Here is a 13,258-nt window from a genome sequence, read left to right as displayed (position 1 = left end):
GCTCTGAACTCTCGCCTTTTGATGTGCTTGTCATGCACAACCTTCATCTTCTCTTTGTATAGCCTGGAGTTATCATATGCTTTCAGCCGAAGGGTCTCCAGCTCTACTAGTTGCATCTTTTGTTCAGCGCCGGCTCTCTCAAATCCCATGTTGATCTCTCTTACCGTCCAAAATACTTTATGTTCTACCTCTACTAAGAGGTGGCGTGCCTTTCCATAAACTAGGCGGAAAGGGCTCATCCCTATAGGTGTCTTATATGCTGTCCAATATGCCCAAAGTGCATCTTGTAGCCTGGTGCTCCAGTCCTTCATATGAGGCTTGACTATCTTCTCCAAGATACGCTTTATCTCTCTGTTAGACACCTCCGCTTGGCCATTGGTCTGCGGGTGGTAGGCTGCGGCTACTTTGTGAATAATGCCATGCTTCTTCAGTAGAGCAGTCAGTCTCCTGTTACAGAAATGGGTGCCTTGATCACTCACGATTGCTCGTGGTGATCCAAAGCGACAGATAATATGGTTTCTAACAAAAGAGACAACAGTGTTAGCATCATCAGTACGGGTAGGAATTGCTTCCACCCATTTAGAAACATAATCTACAGTTGACAATATATATACGAAACCGCTCGAGTTTGGAAACGGACCCATGAAGTCAATGCCCCAAATATAAAAAATCTCACAAAACAACATAATTTGTTGGGGCATCTCATCCCTCTTGGATATATTACCAAACCTCTGGCATGGGGAACAAGATTTACAGAAGGAAGTAGCATCTTTAAAAAGAGTAGGTGATGAGAGAACTTTTGTGTGGTCTAGAAATTTGCGGATAAATCCTCGTTGCAAGTATAGTTTCTAAACCTTCAAAAGTCCTTTCATACAAACGTTTTGGTTGTCACAAGTAACAAACCCCTTTAAAAATTGATAACCGAGTATTCAAACATCGGGTCGTCTTCTCAAGGAATTGCAGGAAGGTGTTCTTATTATTGATTATGAAAAAGTGTGTTTTTTGGGAATGTTGAGTTTGGGCAATGGGCACAGATATATTTAAATGACAAATAAAATAAATAAATAACTATAAAATAAGCTTTTGGCAAGGTATGAAGACTGGAGGTCCTATCCCAGTTATCCTTATCAATTGTAATGAGAATTGGATTTTTCTCCCGCTTTATTAACCTCTAACTATGAAGGTAAGTTAAGTGGATGAATTAATTCTTGAAGAATTCCAATTCTCAATCAACAATGAGTTTGATAACTCAAGAGTTACCAATTATTTAACCAAAGCCAAAAGGAAGAAAATATGTAAGTTAAATTGAGAGCACTTATAAATAAAGCAAAGCAAAATTAAATCTAAAATTACCTCAAACTGCATTAATAATAGAAGATCAATCTAAACATAAAGAGTTCATAAATTAAATTGGAAAAAATAAATAAAAATAAAGAACCTGGGATTGAGAGTCACTCCTAAAACTAAGAGAAATCCTAAATCCTAATCCTAAGAGAGAGGAGAGAACCTTTCTCTCTAAAAACTACATCTACTCCTAAAATTGTGAATTATTGAAGCTTTTTTATGAATGAATGTATTCCCCCACTTTATAGCCTCTAATCTGTGTTTTCTGGGCCGCAAACTGGGTCAAAAACAGTCCAGAATTCGCTGGTTTCGAATTTTGCCACGCTGGATTTCTGTCACTGCGACGTGGACGCATAGATCACGCGATCGCGTCGCCTAGCGTCAGGGGAACTATAATATATTATATATCAAATCGAAGCCCCGGACGTTAGCTTTCCAACGCAACTGGAACCGCATCGTTTGGACCTCTGTAGCTAAAGTTATAGCCGTTTGAGTGCAAAGAGGTCAGGCTGGACAGCTTAGCAATTTCTCCAACTTCTTGCATTCCTTCCACTTTTGCATGCTTTCTTCCCATCCTCCAAGCCATTCCTACCTTATAATATCTGAAAACACTTAACACACATATCAAGGCATCTAATGGTAATAAGAGATGATTAATAATAAGCAAATATAAGATCAAAGAAGCATGTTTTCAATCAAAGCACATAATTAGGAAGGCAAATGTAAAACCATGCAAATATTATGAATAAGTGGGTAAAAAGTTGATGAAATCCACTCAATTGAGCACAAGATAAACCATAAAATAGTGGTTTATCAACCTCTCCACACTTAAACACTAGCATGTCCTCATGCTAAGCTCAAGAGAAGCTATAAAGATGAAGAGGAATGGTATGAAATGCAACCTATGAATGCAACTACATGCTGAATGCTTTGACTTACTTGGTTAAGAGTAAATAAGTTCTCCAAGGCAAATACAAACCAATTTCCACTAATTCAAATCATACAATAAAAAGCAAGTGAACTTGTAAGAAGACAGCTCATGAAAGCAGGGAACATAGAATTTAAGCGTTGAACCCTCACTGGAAGTGTATATCACTCTAGTTTCTCAAGTGTATAGGGTAATTCACTCTAGTCTTCTCTAATCATGCTTTCTAAAACTTTGTTCTTCATCTAACCAATCAACAAAATTTATTATACCAATGCAAACATCATGAGGTCTTTTCAAGGTTGTAATGGGGCTAAGGTAAGGGTAAGGATATATATATATATATATATATATATAAGGCTAAGTGAGCTAACAAATTGAATCCTTGACTAGTCTAAGATCTCACCTAACATATACATACTTTATACAATTTTAAAATACTTTACCTAACTATCCCAAATTTTTCCCACTTGTATTACATACTCATGTATCAAACTTATTTTTGAATTTTTGTCCCATGTGCATTGATTCTTTTTATTTTGCATTTGGGGTAATATATTTTTTTCATTTTTCTTTTCTTCTTCTTCTTCTTCTTCTTCTTTTTTTTTTGTGTATCCCCTTATTTAATTACTTAATATATTTTTCTTCAATGCACATGGTAATTTAATTATTTTGATTTCACATGAGTATGCTTCCCAAATTTTCAAATAACTTATTCAATTTAATTCCCTACTTTTTCATATCATCCCATGTTCCCATAAAATTTTCCACACTTAAATTTTTACACAATATCTATCTTAAGCTAACCAAGGATTCAACTTGGGATTCTTATTTTGTTTTTCTGTTTAAGGCTAGTAATGTGGTTATAAAACAGAAGGGATTTAAAAGCTCAAGGGGGCTAACAAGGGTGATGTAAAAGGTAGGCTAATTTTGGGATAAGTGAGCTAAAATCAAACAATGGCCTCAATCATATGCAAGCATGTAAATACACTAAATATTTGACATATAGAATGGAACAAAGTAAAGATTACAATCATAGAGAAGGGAACACACAGGAATAAAATATTTATGGTTAAATAATGTAACCATATAAATAAGCTCAAATCTCACAGGTTATGTGTTCTTTAGCTCAAAAACCATGTTCCAAATATAACTTCAAACAAATTTAACACATAAAAATTTTTAAAATTTTTTTTATTTAAATTAGTGAAAATTTTTTTTTCAAAAATAGGATCTTAAAAAGAGATTTATTATTTTAACCAAGTAGTAACTAAATGCACAGAATCAAATAAATATGCAATCAAATATGCAGATGCAACAATGAACAAATAAAGAAAATAAGATTATTGGTGTTGAAAAGAAAGTACTAACCCACGGAGATCGGTATCGACCTCCCCACACTTAAAGATTGCACCGTCCTCAGTGCATGCTAAGATGTGCAGGTGGACGGGCTGTTCCAACTGATGCTTTTCTTCAAGGATTGTGCTGATGGACTTGTTTGTCTTCCCATGTAAACGTCTTCCGGTTCCCTTCCGGGTGGCCATCCTGAAAGAAAAAGGGAAGAAGAGTAACCCAGAAATAGAGATAAGAAAATAAAAGAAGTATGGGTTAATGCCATATGATAAGGGTCTCATTTACATGGAAGCTTCAACATGTGCGTGAGAAAACAATAGAAACCATGGCATACCAGTGGTGCAGAATTTGCAACAAAGGAGGGGAGAGTGTGGGTAATGCAAGATAAGATAAGTTCATATCAATGCAAGAGAAGTACAAGTATCTTAAAAGATTAGCATTGATTTAAATAATAGTACCCAATCAAAATAAAACAAGTCATAAGCACCAAGATAATACCAGAAAAGATATAATAGTTGAATAAGAGCATTTGAACACCAATGGTAAAGTAATAAATTTAGAAAAAATAAAAAATATGCAATGAATGAAAGTATGCAAATAAATTAAAAAAAATGGAATGAGAGTGAAAAGGGATGAGAAGAAGAAAAAGAAAGTGAGAAATGAGAGAGAAGGAAGAAATTAAGATTAGAAAAGAGAAGATAAGAAAATTGGTACTAATCTGGATAGGTTGTGCGACGCTGGCGACGCGGTCGCGTGGGTGACGCGGTCGCGTGGTGCGCGATAAGGTTGGGTGACGCGGACGCGTGGGGCACGCAATCGCATGGGTGACGCGGTCGCGTGGTGCGCGATAAGGTTGGGTGATGCGGACGTGTGGGGCACGCGATCGCGTGACTCGATTTGTGTTAGTGGCGCGAGTGCAGCCTCGCGGTCGCACAACTCTCTGTTCAAAACTCAGTATTGCCAAAATCCAGAGTGACGCGGTCGCGTGGTCGACGCGATCGTGCGGGTGGCCTTATTTCCAATATGATGCGGACGCGTGGGTGATGCGTTTGCGTGGCAGGGCTTGTGCTACTAGCACGGGTCCAGCCCAACTCCAGCTCAACTTTCGGCCATGCACCTGGTTGGCGTCGATTTTCAGGGCACGCGGCCGCGTGGGGGACGCGGTCGCGTGGGAGGCCAAAGTTCCCATGTGACGCGGACGCGTCGGTGACGCGGTCGCGTGGGTCGATTTGTGCTACTGGCACACCTCCAGCGCTGCTCCTGCGAAACTCTCTGTTCATTTATTTTTTTTCTTCACTCCCCTTGCGACGCGGACGCGTCACTGATGCGGTCACGTCGCGTGCTCGCTTTTTTTTTATTCTGAAAAATGAAGAATGCAGTGTTAATATGAATGTGATGCAAAACTCCAGGTTCAATAAAATAAAATAAAACTCGAAAATAAATAAAACTAAATAAAAATGAAAAATGAACGATCATACCATGGTGAGTTGTCTCCTACCTAGCACTTTTAGTTAAAGTCCTTAAGTTGGACATTTGATGAGCTTCCTGTTATGGTGGCTTATGCTTGAACTCATCCAGGAATCTTCACCAGTGTTTGTGATTCCAGTAACCTCCGGGGTCCCAAACTAGGCAAGTAAAACCCTTGAGCAGCTTCAAAAAGATTCTTAGGCTCCCGGGGTGTTGGATGTTAGAACAGATTCCAGGATTCCAAACCTTGCTTTTACACCCATTTTTGTCGGGATCTATATTTTTCTAGCCGGGTGATAAGTAATTTGAATTCTCACTGCAGCTACCAAACAGCTTCCTAAACCCATTCAATTGAGCTCTACACCAACCTTTACGTTTAAACTTAAAGCTTCCAACCATAATGAACCTTGCAGGAAAATTCTTACCATTGGCCATCTTCCTCTTAATCTTAATACCACAAAGAGCTCTAAGTTGACCATCCGTCTCCAGTAGCCCATATTCAAGTGGGATTAGAAAGCTATGGGATATGAATTTTACCCACTTGAATGTTGTGAAGGATGATGGCAACTTAGGGGGAGGTATTTTTAATGAAATTGCAAGTTCCACTCCCTTGTGCTCTTCTCTGATAATTACCACCTCTTTGCAAGCTTCTTCAATTTCAACCTCTTCCTCTTGGCAGCTCTCTTCCAGTTCAATCTTTTCTTTATTGCTTTCCAAGGGCATGGGAGATTGTGCTTCTTCTTCTTGAATCTCCATCACTTGATCAACCTCTTCCAAGTCTTCAACTGTGATATGCCTTGGAGGTTGTACACCCTCCTTAGCATCAATTTCAAACGTCTTGGAAGGGGGTTCTATGACTGGACTTTCCCATGGAGGTTCTGCATCTCCTAAGTCTTCAACCACTTCTTCTTCTTCTTGAATAATGACAGCGTCTTTTACTTGTTCTAGTACGAATTCATTCTCTGTCTTGTCCACTGGGGTTTCTTGTATCTCCTTCATGCTACGCTCTTCACTAGACTGTCCACATGGAGCTGTGGCTGATCCTTGTATATTTGAGCGCCTAGAAGCCCATTGAATTAATGCTTGCTCCAGTTGTTGAGTGGTTGCCTGAAATCGATCCACTGTTTCCTTGAAACAATCCTTTGTCTCTTGATGCACTCGGTTATGATAGGTAGGATCATAGTGCTCTTGGATTGATGGATATGGAGATGGTAGATATTGAGGTGGTGGTGGGATGGGGAGATCATTCTGTGATTGAAAAGGAAGTGCACTAGAGCTTGAGGGTTGATTGTTAAAGGTATTTGGTGGTATGATTTGGGCGGCGAGAGCTTGTATAGTAGAGTTTAGATCGGTAAGTGCTCTCTCCATGGAGGTTTGGGGTGGATCTATGTATGGTTCATTTAGTTCATAAGGTGGTTGGTATGGTGGATATGGGTTAGGGTCATATGGAGGTGAATGGTGGAAAGAGGCTTGTGAGTTTGGTGGTCTAAAGTTATGTTGAGGAAAGGGTTCATAGGCATATGGTGGTGGTTGTTGATAGTCCATTGGAGGTGGTTGTTGCCATGAGGGTTGATCAAATCCTTGTGGCTCCTCCCATCTTTGATTGTTCCAACCTTGATGCCTGTTCTCATTGTAATTTCTTCTTCCTGCAACATAATTGTAACCAGACTCATAGCCAAAGGGGTGAGAGTTCATAGTAGCAAAATAAAAATTAAAAATGAAAATAAAAATAAATTTAAATTAAAAGGTTATTTAAATTTTGAATTTGAAAATTAAATTTTGAAATTTGAAATTTGAAATTTTGAATTTTAAATTTTTAAAATTTGAATTTTTGAAATTTGAAATTTGAAAATTTTTAAATTTAAATTTTGAAAATTTTTAAATTTGAATTTTGAAATTTGATTTTTGAAATAAGATAAGATAAGATAAAAATTTTAAAAATAAAAAATCTGAAATATTTTTTTTTCGAAAAAATTAATTAAAAATATTTTTGAATTTAATGAGGAAAGAGAAAAACAATAAAATGACACCAAATTTCAAATTTTTAGATCAAAATGAAGAAAACAACTAAGAACAGTTTGAAGGTCAAGATGAACGTGAAGAACAACTTGAAAATCAAGATGAACACTAAGAACAAATTTTTGAAAAATTTTTTTTTTTAATAACTAAACAAAAACAAATAACCTCTTAATTTATGGAAAAGCAAAAATAAAAACAAAAATAAAAATAAATAAACAAGCAAAAATAAAAAAAATATTTACAATAACCAATAATAAGGCACACGTTTGCAATTCCCCGGCAACGGTGCCATTTTGATGAGAGAACTTTTGCGTGGTCTAGAAATTTGCGGATAAATCCTCGTTGCAAGTATAGTTTCTAAACCTTCAAAAGTCCTTTCATACAAACATTTTGGTTGTCACAAGTAACAAACCCCTTTAAAAATTGATAACCGAGTATTCAAACATCGGATCGTCTTCTCAAGGAATTGCAGGGAGGTGTTCTTATTATTGATTATGAAAAAGTGTGTTTTTGGGGAATGTTGAGTTTGGGCAATGGTCACAGATGTATTTAAATGGCAAATAAAATAAATAAATAACTATAAAATAAGCTTTTGGCAAGGTATGAAGACTGGAGGTCCTATCCCATTTATCCTTATCAATTGTAATGAGAATTGGATTTTTCTCCCGCTTTATTAACCTCTAACTATGAAGGTAAGTTAAGTGGATGAATTAATTCTTGAAGAATTCCAATTTTCAATCAACAATGAGTTTGATAACTCAAGAGTTACCAATTATTTAACCAAAGCCAAAAGGAAGAAAATATGTAAGTTAAATTGAGAGCACTTATAAATAAAGCAAAGCAAAATTAAATCTGAAATTACCTCGAATTGCATTAATAATAGAAGATCAATCTAAACATAAAGAGTTCATAAATTAAATTGGAAAAAATAAATAAAAATAAAGAACCTGGGATTGAGAGTCACTCCTAAAACTAAGAGAAATCCTAAATCCTAATCCTAAGAGAGAGGAGAGAACCTCTCTCTCTAAAAACTACATCTACTCCTAAAATTGTGAATTATTGAAGTTTTTTTATGAATGGATATATTCCCCCACTTTATAGCCTCTAATCTGTGTTTTCTGGGCCACAAATTGGGTCAAAAACAGTCCAGAATTCGCTGGTTTTGAATTTTGCCACGCTGGATTTCTGTCACTGCGACGCGGCCGCATGGATCACGCGGTCGCGTCGCCTAGCGTCAGAGGAACTATAACATATTATATATCAAATCGAAGCCCCGGATGTTAGCTTTCCAACGCAACTAGAACCGCGTCGTTTGGACCTCTGTAGCTAAAGTTATTGCCGTTTGAGTGCAGAGAGGTCAGGCTGGACAGCTTAGCAATTTCTCCAACTTCTTGCATTCCTTCCACTTTTGCATGCTTTCTTCCATCCTCCAAGCCATTCCTGCCTTATAATATCTGAAAACACTTAACACACATATCAAGGCATCTAATAGTAATAAGAGATGATTAATAATAAGCAAATATAAGATCAAAGAAGCATGTTTTCAATCAAAGCACATAATTAGGAAGGCAAATGTAAAACCATGCAAATATTATGAATAAGTGGGTAAAGAGTTGATGAAATCCACTCAATGAGCACAAGATAAACCATAAAATAGTGGTTTATCAGTAGGACACTAGAATACACAGTCTAAAATTTTTCTAGCTGTCCTTTGAGGACCAAAATGGCCACCACTCTCAGATGAGTGGCAGGCCTCTAAAATGGACTAGAATTCTGATTGAGGCACACACCTTCTAATTATCTGGTCAGCACCATACCTCCACAAATAGGGATCATCCCATATATAATATTTGGACTCGCTTTTCAGCTTGTCCCTTTGATGCTTAGTAAAATTGGGAGGGAAGGTATGACTAACTAGATAATTAGCTACAGGTGCGTACCAAGGAACTACTTTAGAAACTGCATGCAAGCTATCAAAAGGAAAAGCATCATTGATAGGAGTGGAGTCATTCTTAATGTGCTCAAGGTGACTCAAGTGGTCCGCCACTAAATTCTGAGAACCACTCCTATCCTTAATTTCTAAATCAAATTCTTGCAGCAGCAGTATCCAATGTATTAGCCTTGGTTTGGACTCTTTTTTAGCTAATAAATACTTTAGAGCTGCGTGGTTTGAATACACTACCACCTTAGTACCAAGTAAGTAGGCTCGGAATTTATCCAGAGCAAAAACAATAGCCAGGAGCTCTTTCTCAATGGTAGTGTAATTAGACTGAGCAGCGTCTAATGTCTTTGAAGCATATGCAATTACAAAAGGATCCTTACCTGCGTGCTGGGCCAGCGCCGCTCCTACAGCATGGTTGGAGGCATCACACATAATCTCAAAGGGCTGGCTCCAGTCTGGTCCTCTCACAATCGGAGCTTGAGTCAAGGCGATTTTCAACTTATCAAATGCTTGCATGCAATCCTCACTGAACTCGAACTCAACATCTTTCTGCAGCAGTCTGGATAAGGGCAATGCTACCATACTGAAGTCCTTGATGAATCTCTGGTAGAAACCTGCATGGCCATGGAACGAACAAACTTCCCTCATGGAGGAGGGGTAAGGTAGACTAGAAATGACATTTACCTTTGCTGGATCTACAGAGATACCAGTATTAAAAACAATGTGTCCTAGAACAATACCTTGTTTGACCATTAAATGACACTTTTCAAAATTCAAAACAAGGTTTGAACTAACACACCTGTCTAATACTCTAGATAAACTGTCCAAGCAAAAGCTAAAGGAATCACCGTATACGCTAAAATTATCCATAAAAACCTCCATACAGCTCTCAAGAAGATCAGAGAAGAGACTCATCATGCACCTTTGGAAGGTGGCGGGTGCATTGCACAAGTCAAAAGGCATTCTCTTGTAAGCATAAGTTCCAAAGGGACATGTAAAAGTAGTCTTTTCTTGATCTTCAGGAGCTATATGAATCTGGAAATAGCCTGTGTAACCATCTAAAAAGCAATAATGTGATTTACCTGACAGGCGATCCAGCATTTGATCAATGAATGACAGGGGGTAGTGATCCTTACGAGTGGCCTGGTTGAGGCGCCTGTAATCAATGCAAACCCTCCAGGAATTCTGCACTCTAGTTGCTATGAGCACTCCATGCTCATCCTTCACTGTAGTGACTCTAGACTTCTTGGGCACCACTTGCACTGGACTGACCCACTCACTGTCTGAGATGGGGTAGATGATATCTGCCTCAAGTAATCTGGTCACTTCCTTCTTGACAACCTCCAAGATGGTGGGATTCAGTCTTCTTTGGGATTGATGGACAGGCCTTGTTCCCTCTCCTAGAAATATTCTATGCTCACAAACTTGAGGGTTGATGCCTACTATGTCTGCCAAGCTCCACCCAATTTCCTTCTTGTGTCTTCTCAGCACATTAAGTAGCTGCTCCTCTTGTTGGGAAGTGAGTTCCTTACAATGATGACTGGGAGCTTCTGATTGTCCTCAAGGTAAGCGTACTTGAGGTGGGGTGGAAGGGGCTTTAACTCCAACTTCTGCTCCTGACTGGGCACTGGATCTTCGGGGGTTGGTGATAATGGCAAGCTGTCCTCATTGTTTTCAGAGGGTTTCTCCACACTTAGACCATGCTCCATGTGCATCTCTTCCAGTGCTTCTTGGTGAACTGCAGCTACAGTCTCATCAATGATGTCACACTGGAAGATGGAATGGTCTTCCGAAGGGTGCTTCATGGCTTCATTCAGGTTGAAGCTCACTGCTCGGCCGTCTATCTCAAAGGAATAAGTTCCTGAGAATGCATCCAACTTGAATTTTGAGGTCTTCAGGAATGGTCTTCCAAGCAGGATGGATGACGGTCTTCCTGAGTCATTTTGGGGCATCTCCAAGATATAGAAATCAATGGGAAATGTGTGCCCCTTGATGCTTACCAGCACGTCTTCAGCAATTCCAACCACTGTAATAATGCTTTTATTTGCTAACACAAAACGAGCTGCCGACATTTTTAAGGGAGGGAGCCTCAAAGCATCATATATAGACAAAGGCATAATACTCACGCACACTCCCAAATCACACATGCAGTCAAAAAATATTACACCCCCAATGGTACAGTTAACCATGCATGGGCCTGGGTCACTACATTTTTCAGGTATATCCCCCATTAAAGCAGATATAGAACTACCTAAAGGAATAGTTTCTAATTCATTAATCTTATCTTTATGTATGCACAAATCCTTTAGAAACTTTACATATTTAGGTACTTGCTGAATAACATCAAAAAGGGGAACAGTTACCTCAACCTTTTTGAAGATTTCTACCATTTTGGGATCAAGTTCCATTTGCTTTCTGGACTTCCTTGCAAGGTGTGAAAATGGGATAGGAACGGCGTCCTTTACAGCTTCAGCTTTCTTTGGTTCTCCATTCCTTGGTGGAGCTGCGTCTTCTTCAACCATGTCTTGTACTTCATCTTCCTCTTCAACATCCTCCACTTCTACCATGTCCTCATCTGGGGTGTGCTCTTGTGGGCTTAGCTCCTCCTGATTCCTCTCTTGCAGTGTGGTCCCAGACCTCAAAGTGATGGCATTGATGCCACCCTTGGGGTTGGGTAAGGGTTGAGAAGGAATTCTACTGGAGCTTGAAGGCTGGTTTGTGGGAGTAGGTAATGAATCTATCCGAGAGACGAGAGCTTGTAAAGTGGCATTCAGACTATTTAAAGTAGAGTTCAGCATAGTTTGAATGTCTTGTTGTCCTTGTGCAAGAGAACGAAGTATCTCGTCATTAGATGAGGAAGGATGGTAAGTGATCTGAGGGACCTGTTGTTGGTTGTGCTGCGGTCCTTGGGACTGCCTTAGGTGAGGTGCTCTGTAAAGCTGATTCTGATTCTGCTGTTGATAGGAATGGTTTTGCTGATTCTGGTTCTGCTGATTGTTATTGTTATTCCACCTCTGATTTTCCTAGTTGTCTCTGCATCCTCTGTTATAGTTGTCCCTCCAGCCATGGTTGGAATTATCTCTCCAACCCTGGTTGGAGTTGTCTTGCCAACCTTGGTTATAGTTCCCACCTTGGTTGTAGTTGCTGCCTTGTTGATATGAGCCTTGATTTGGGCGGTCATAGAAATTGTGAGTAGCTGCCAAGGTGTTGTCCTCTTGTTGGAGCTGCGGACACTCATCAGTGTAATGACTATAGCATGCATATATCCCGCACAGTCTCTGAGGAACCAGTTGTTGACTATGTTGTGGTGAGGGAGGTTGAGATTGTTGTTGATTTAGATTTATCTGCTTCATTAGGTTGGTCATCTCACACAGACTCTGTGTAAGAGCAGTAGTCTCAATGCTAGAGAAAACCTCTGCAACAGCCTTGGGGTGGCTGTTCCTGTGCCTATGATTCTGGGTGGACTCAGCTAGGTCACTGATCAGTTACCACACTTCATCTGCAGTCTTGTACTTTTTCAGAGAACCATTACTAGCACCATCCAATGTAGTCTTATCCTGAGGCTTTATACCTTGTGTGACGTAGCTGATCAACACTAACTTTTCTATCATGTGGTGGGGGCACGCATCCAGCAGACTCTTGAAGCGCTCCCAGTACTCATAAGGTTTCTGATTCACCTTGGATGATACAGGAAATCTCCTTCCTTAGTCTGTCTGTAACTTCAGTCGGAAAGTATTTTTTCAAGAATTCTCTCCTGAGTGTGTCCCAGTTAGTAACAGTTGCTTCAGGTTGGGAGTAATACCACTCTCTCGCCTTTCCCTCAAGAGAAAATGGGAAGGCAATTAGCAGAATAGAAGTTTCATCTTCACCATGACGCCAAACAGTAGAACAGGCTGTTTGAAAATCCCTGGGTGCTTGATAGGCTCCTGAGCCGGTAAGCCATGAAACTTAGGTATCAAGTTGATTAGTGCAGTCTTCAGTTCAAAATCTGCAGCCAGATTTGGGTGACGCACTTGATACGGTTGCAGAGTAAAGTCTGGGGCTCCTGCCTCCTGGAGAGCAATCCTCCTGGGTGCTACCATGTTACCTGCACGTAAATCAACAAAATCAGTAGTAGAGGAGCTCGTTTCTTCCTCAAATAGTGGTTTAGATTCGCTCTCAGATAAGACTAGTGAATTGGCAACAACCACTTCACCACCCTTAGAGGC

This window comes from Arachis hypogaea, chromosome 11 (assembly GCF_003086295.3).
Source record: "Arachis hypogaea cultivar Tifrunner chromosome 11, arahy.Tifrunner.gnm2.J5K5, whole genome shotgun sequence".
Classification (NCBI taxonomy): domain Eukaryota; kingdom Viridiplantae; phylum Streptophyta; class Magnoliopsida; order Fabales; family Fabaceae; genus Arachis; species Arachis hypogaea.
This window is presented reverse-complemented; position numbering follows the sequence as displayed.